The sequence below is a fragment of the Schistocerca gregaria genome, chromosome 7 (genome assembly GCF_023897955.1).
Source record: "Schistocerca gregaria isolate iqSchGreg1 chromosome 7, iqSchGreg1.2, whole genome shotgun sequence".
NCBI lineage: Eukaryota > Metazoa > Arthropoda > Insecta > Orthoptera > Acrididae > Schistocerca > Schistocerca gregaria.
Window position 1 is genome coordinate 417,761,123 of NC_064926.1, and position 7,663 is coordinate 417,768,785.

General features: G+C 45.7%; 1 non-coding gene across 1 annotated transcript; it reads left to right on the forward strand.

Annotated features, from left to right (window-relative positions):
* Nucleotides 1-7,183: 7,183 nt before the first annotated feature.
* Trnas-cga (transfer RNA serine (anticodon CGA)) lies at nt 7,184-7,258 on the forward strand. The gene has a single exon. It is a non-coding gene; the product is annotated as a tRNA-Ser (tRNA).
* The last annotated feature ends 405 nt before the right edge of the window (nt 7,259-7,663 follow it).

Here is a 7,663-nt window from a genome sequence, read left to right on the forward strand (position 1 = left end):
GGAAGTACAAAAATGTTCCGGGAAAATCAGGAATACAGAAATACAAGCCGCTGAGGAACGAAATAAATAGGAAGTGCAGGTAAGCTAAGATGAAATGGCTGCATGAAAAAGTGACGAAATGGAAAAAGAAATGATTGTCGGAAAGGCACACTCAACATACAGGAAAGTCAAAACAGCCTTCGGTGACACTAAAAGCAAGGGTGATAACACTAAGAGTGCAACGGGAATTCCACTCCTACATGCAGAGGAGAAAGCGGATAGGTGGAAAGAATACACTGAAAGCCTCTATGAAGGAGAAGATTTGTCTGATGTAATAGAAGAAGAAACAGGAGTCGTTTTAGAAGAGATAGGAGATCCAGTATTAGAATCAGAATTTAAAAGAGCTTTGGAGGACTTAAGATCAAATAAGGCACAAGGGATAAAAAACATTCCATCAGAATTGGTAAGAAAACGACTATTCGCGTTGGTGTGTAGAATGTATGAGTCTGGCGACATACCATTTGACTTTCGGAAAAGCATCATCCACACAATTCCGAAGACGGCAAGAGCTGACAAGTGCGAGAATTATCGCACAATCAGCTTAACAGCTCATGCATCGAAGCTGCTTACAAGAATAATATACAGAAGAATGGAAAAGAAAATTGAGAATGCGCTAGGTGACGATCAGTTTGGCTTTAGGAAAAGTAAAGGCACGAGAGAGGCAATTCTGACGTTACGGCTAATAATGGAAGCAATGCTAAAGAAAAATCAAGACACGTTCATAGGATTTGTCGACCTGGAAAACGCCTTCGACAATTTAAAATGGTGCAAGATGTACGAAATTCTACAAAAGGTAGGGGTAAGCAATATTTACAATTGCCAACAGGGCGAATATGAGTGGACGTATTAAAAAGGGTGTAAGACAAGGCTGTAGCCTTTCACCCGCGCTGTTCAATCGTTACATCCAGGAAGCAATGATGGAAAAAAAGAGGTACAGGAATGGAATTAAAATTCAAGCATATCAATGATACGATTCGTTGATGACATTGCTATCCTGTGTGAAAGTGAAGAAGAATTACATGATCTGCTGAACGGAATAGACAGTCTAATGAGTACAGATTATGGGTTGAGAGTAAATCGAAGAAAGACGAAGGTAATGAGAAGTAGCAGACATGAGAACAGCGAGAAACATGACATCAGGATTGCTGGTCACGAAATAGTTGAAGTTACGGAATTCTGCTACCTAGGCAGTAAAATATGCAATGACGGACGGAGCAAGGAGGACATCAAAAGCATACTAGCACTGGCAAAAAGGGCACTCCTGGCCAAGAGAAATCTACTAACATCAAATATCGGCCTTAATTTGAGGAAGAAATTTTAGAGAATGTACGTCTGGAGTACAGCATTGTATGGTAGGGAAACATGGACTGCGGGAAAACCGGAACAGAAGAGAATCGGAGCATTTGAGATGTGGTTCTACAGACGAATGATGAAAATTAGGTGGACTGGCAAGGTAAGGAATGAGGAGGTTCTACGCAGAATCGGAGAGGAAAGGAATATGTGGAAAACATTGATAAGGAGAAGGGACTGGATGACAGGACATCTGTTGAGACATGAGGAAACGACTTCCATGGTAGTAGAGGGAGCTTTAGAGGGCAGAAACTGTATAGGAAGACAGAGATTGGAATATATCTAGCAAATAATTGAGGACGTAGATTGCAAGTGCTACTCTGAGATGAAGAGATTAGCACAGGAGAGGAATTCGTGGTGGGCCCATCAAACCAGTCATAACACAGATGTCAAAAAAACCACACTGTATCAATCGAAGCATACATTTCATGGGCAAGTTAATGGGTGCTTATTGCTGGGATAGGGCCACACGATCCAGCAACATCTTCTCAAATTTTGTGAGAGTGCAGTAGAACTGCAGGTGTGGAGTTCCAATACGTGCGTTGAGACTGACAGTCGTCGCTTTGAATCATTACTATGAGCTATGTTGTTATTATGCAGTGTATGCTGTGTACGTCCATAACATAATAAATATCCATTTCCGACCATTGGTTCCCTATCTCAGTATAATCGATTGTGGCTCGCCTGTCACCTGTTTTAATTTGACCCAGTGGTTTGAGGCACGCTGTACAAGCACAATCCCAATACCTGTCCGATGGTGTGGGGTGCCACTGGGTACGCAATTCGATAACATCCATTTCACATAGCTGGTAATGTGAACATGAGGTGTTACATTTCTCATGTGTAAAGTGAGGCTAATTCTGTGCCCACCTTCGAGGTCTCTGTGACTTTAACTCTTACCAATATCATGCAAGACTACAAGTTTCCTGTTCTGTGTTGAGCAACCTCGAAAAAGAGTGCATCTGACTGCTGTCCAGGCCACTAAGTTTTCCAGATCAATCAGCTGTTCCGAACGTCTGGTACTGGGTTGCCAAGAGACTTTCACACCATCACGTATTAGTTACTACAACTGATGAACTCTGACACGGAGCTGATGTAGCATAGAGTGATGTGTCCATTCCTGTCATCCAGCTCAGCTTAATTCGACGACCAGCCTCAAGGCCATTTTCGTTACTATAGGTGGTAGCTCTGGGTATTAAATTTTGCGCAACTGTATACCCCAAACTACCTAAAAATTTAACATTCGTATTCTCCCTGCTGTACACTATACCCCTAACTTCGATGTGTGCAATCCTCCAGATGGCGCACATTTAATAGCCAACAGTGTATATATGGTGCACTGATTACTTTTAGAGCACATATTTACAGAAAGCGTGCCGTGCGCTGTTCCCCAAAGGAGCACGCAGTCGTCGGCAGAGAGCAAGTGCAGCCAACCGTCGCAGCGGCTGCCAGTTCGCAGCGAGCCGGCCGCGAGACAAGTTCGGCGGCGGTCGGTCGACTGAAAGCAAAGTTGCCTACCCTTCCTCCCTCCCTTCCTTGTGCAGGGTACGGGGGAAATCCGGGCAGCCGCCATCCGTGAGGTTTTTCCCCTCGCCCTACCGCCCCTTTTTCGTCCGCGCGCGTTCCTTCCGAGCTCGCCGCAGCCCCGCCAACTTCCCACCCACCCGCCCGCCTGTGTTTCAGACGATTTCTCACCAGGCAGATGCGAAGTTATTTTGACAGGACAATTTGTCATCACAATTACCGGCCGGGCGGGGCTCTCCTCTCCTCCCTCGGGCCGTCTTCCGCCGGCCAGGATTAGGCCGTCCTGGGCCGCTTTAATCCGTCAGCCGCCGCAGCTCCTGCTAACGCCGCTACCCGCAGAGCTCGCGGAGCTGGATTCGCCGGCGTGGGCTTGCGAATCGAGGGAGGTCTCCGGCAGATTTCACGTCAGCGCTCTAAAAGCCCCTGAGAAATGACCGACGAAGACTAAAAAATATTTCTGAAATACAAGGCCGTTTGAAAAATAGCGTTGCTTCAAAAGAAGCAACACTCGAGTCGTGAGTGTTCATTATGGTTAATTTAAATTTCAAGAGCTGACGTTGTCTTAATTTTTAGAAACTACGTTTCCGTGGTTCTTATCTGGGGACAGGGGGAATGTTTGTAGTTTTTTAATGATTTCTTGTGATTTTACAATATACTTCATCATCGACATATCCGTTACCACCCACATTCATGCCAATATTTCATTTCCTTTTTTTTCTGTTTGATACCTTGGGCATCCCTAAAAATAAAGTTACGTAATTAATCTCTTGTTTATTTAGATGTGGTGGAGATAATGAAAAATGTTGTACCTTGATGCACTTTTCAGACTTCCGCTTCTAACTAACCCATAGAACTTTATTATAGTCTTTATTCCATGCCATTCACTTTTTATGTGCTACAGTCTTTTACTGAAAGTACGATAATTACTCCAAGACATTAAGGTTTTTCCAAATGTTCCAAGGCCAACAAGGACATGTACGTATGTAGTGTGAGGTGTGGTTCCACTCGGCAGATGGCAATAGTCCGGCAGGCTCAGTGGTTACACTGCTGACCATTAGAACTGCCTTTATTCAACAAACATCGTATTACTGGTTCAGTGAGGCAACTCACCTCACTGCATTGACCTTGTCCAGCTATGGCTCCCGGACGGCGGCTTCCATCCCCGGGCAAGGAGATTCTCGCATAGGCAGCCTGCCACGTTCGCGAGAGGCTGAAGGATCGCTAGCAGCCTCAGTAGGCCACGTCTGTACCGCTAACGACGCTGTGTGTTGTGCTGCGATAGCCTTCCTCTATGGAATGGCCAGTACTTGCGACTCAGAGTGCACGTGTTAACCGCAGTATCGTACGGAGACTGCTGTGCACAGGACACGGCCTACTGTCCTCTGGCAGGAGTCAGACGGCAGCTGGCTCAGGGGGTAAGATTGTGACGTTCTGACACTAAGTTCTGGAAGAAACTCAGTCCTAGCGAAGGCTATCCCAACACAGACTCAAACCCGCGGCTGTTGCTGGCAATGGCCAGTGATCTTGTCAGTCAGTGTGGCCCTGCTGTCATGGTGATTCTGCCGGACTCTGAAATGTTTCTGCCACTAAATTCAGACCTACACTGAGGTGACAAAAGTCATGGGATTCCATCTGACGTCGTGTCAGATCTCCTTTAGGCCGGCGTAGTGCAGCAGCTTGAGGTCGAATTGGCTCAACAAGTGGTTGGAGGTCCCCTACACAAATACTGAGCCACGCTACTACAGCCATTCGTAACTGCGAAAGTGTAGCCTGTGCAAGATTTCGTGCACGAACTGATTTCTCTGTTAAGTCCCGTAAATGTTGAACGGGATTCATGTTGGATGATCTGGGTGGCCAGATTTTTCGCTCAAATTGTCCGGAATGTTATTCAAATCAATCAGGAACAATGGTCTATTGTCATCCATAAAAATTCCATCGTTGCTGGGGAACATGAAGTCCATGAATGGTTACCAGCTGTCTTCAAGCAGCTGAACATAACCATTTCCGATCAACGATGGGGGGTGCGCCAAACTCGAACCCTACCATCAGTTATTATCAATTAAATCGAGGCTCATCAGACCAGGTCACGCTTTTCCAATCTACTAGCGACCAATCGATATAATCACGAGGCCAGAAGAGGCGCTGCAGCGATGTCGTGCTGTTAGCAAAGGCACTCGCGTCGGCCGTCTGCTGTAATACTCCATTGACGCCAAATTTCGGCGCACTTTCCTAACGGGTACGTTCGTCGCACCACCCATGTTGACCTCTGCGGTTATTTCACGCAGTGTTGCTTGTCTGCTAGCACTAACAACTCCACGCAAACGCTCTCAGTCGTTAAGTGGAGGACGTCGGCCATTGCGTTGTCCATGGTGGAAGATAATGTGTGAAATTTGGTATTCTCGGCACAGCCATGACACTGCGGATCTCGGAATATTGAAGTCCCTAACGATTTCCGAAATGCAATGTTCGTGCTTCTAGCTCGAACTACCACTTCGCGTCCAAAACCTGTTAATTCTTGTCGTGCTGCTACAATCAGATCGGAAACCTTTTCACATGAATCACTTGAATACAAAGGAAAGCTCGGTCAATGAACTGTCCTTTTGTACCTTACCTTGTGTACGCGTGACTGTCGTCATCCGTATTTATGTGCATACTGTTATCCCATGACTTGTGTCACCTGAAATTATATATGTATACATACATAAGCCTTTGTTACACCAGAACATGGTTCCCAGTCAAGCAGCGCATAACAAGTTTTGTCCTCTGCTGAATGCGGCTAGCCCATGTCACAACCCCTTCGCGTGTATGTTATTCTGACCCTCGTGTCAGCACCTTTCCATCCTTAATCCACTTACTTCGCACGTACTTCTTCAGTGCGCTACGTACAATCAATTTAAACTTTGTCCATAATTCCTCTACGTCCGAATACGGGAATTAAATGATGGGGTGCTAACAACTGTTTACCGACTTTTTCTTGCATAAATAATTCCCACCCCTTCTTGATGGCTGTATGAAAGTTAATAACCATCTCACTACGAAGACATCATGTTCACTAACCTTGTCTTTCTACTGACATTGTCGATAACGTCAGGCCTGTCTGTAGCTACAATATCTAAAATATTTCCATTGCGTGTGGGTTGTCTAGCTATTTGTTCATGGCAGTTTTCGGAAAATGTGTTCCAGAGTGTGGTGTCACCGCCAGACACCACACTTGCTAGGTGGTAGCCTTTATATCGGTCCGTTAGTATACGTCGGACCCGCGTGTCGCCACTATCAGTCAGTGCAGACCGAGCGCCGCCACACGGCAGGTCTAATCTAGAGAGACTCCCTGGCACTCGCCCCAGTTGTACAGCCGACTTTGCTAGCGATGGTTCACTGTCTACATACGCTCTCATTTTCAGAGACGACAGTTTAGCACAGCCTTCAGCTACGTCATTTGCTACGACCTAGCAAGGCGCAATATTCAGTTACTATAATCTGAACAGATAATATTGTGAATCATGTACCGTCAAGAAATTTAAGTATCAAATTAATTACGTCCGCTTTCTGAATTCTAATTCCTTGTCATGTACCAGACCTCACGTCAGTATAGTCCTTCCCTCCTCACGCCAGCCTGCGTTAGTTAAAACGCGTGCCTTTTCGGCTTCCACTAGTAACACGATGTTGGCTCTTCTGCCAACACAACACAGAGTACTTTACAAGACTGTCTGCCTGTACCACCAGCATTGAATCCATATACGTCCCAGTGTATATTCGGAGGATTCAGTGATGTGGCATCCAATGACTTCTTTCTGTTTCACAGAATTAAGAAACCATTGCATGAGAAGCATTCCCAGAACGACGAGGTGGTCGGTTTCCTGAAAAACCAAAACATATACACAGGATGGACAAAAATTTGGAATCGCCAAACACACAACACATTATCATATCTAACGCCGTATACGAAATCCGTTGACATTGAAGATAGCATCCAGTCGCCTCAGAATGGATGAATATAGGTCACGTATGGTTTTCAAAGGAATCTTTTTACCATTCTTCCTGCAACATAATAGATCAGGTAACAATGTGAATAGCCAGAATGAGATTTTCACTCTGCAGCGGAGTGTGCGCTGGAAACATCCCCCAGGCTGTGGCTAAGCCATGTCTCCACAGTATCCTTTCTTTCAGGAGTGGCTAGTTCTGCATGTTTCGCAGATGAGCTTCTGTAAAGTTTGGAAGGTAGGAGACGGATACTGGCAGAAGTAAAGCTGTGAGTACCGGGCGTGAGTCGTGCTTCGGTAGCTCAGTTGGTAGAGCACTTGCCCCCGAAAGGCAAAGGTCCCGAGTTCGAGTCTCGGTCGGGCACACAGTTTTAATTTGCCAGGAAGTTTCAATGTGAATAGCAATCATGCTCCCTTCGCTCCAAAGTAGACCACAAAGGCTCAATGATAGTGAGATCTGGTGACTCCAGTGGCCGGAGAGATGCAACAAGTAACCCTAGTGCTCGCAAAATGTGAAATGTGTGAACAGGAGCCTTGCCATCTTGGAACACAGCATCACCGTTGGTGAAGAACCTTTGGACCATGGAACGGACATGACCAGCCAAAATGGTCGCGTAATCCTTGGGAATAATTGCATCTAACCATGGGGCCGTTATAATACTACGATATAGCTGCCCAAATCATTGCCGTAGCCCGGCCACATTTTTGACACAGTATGAAACAAAACTCATGCAACCAAACAACTTTCCTCTATTGCTCGATAGTTAGGA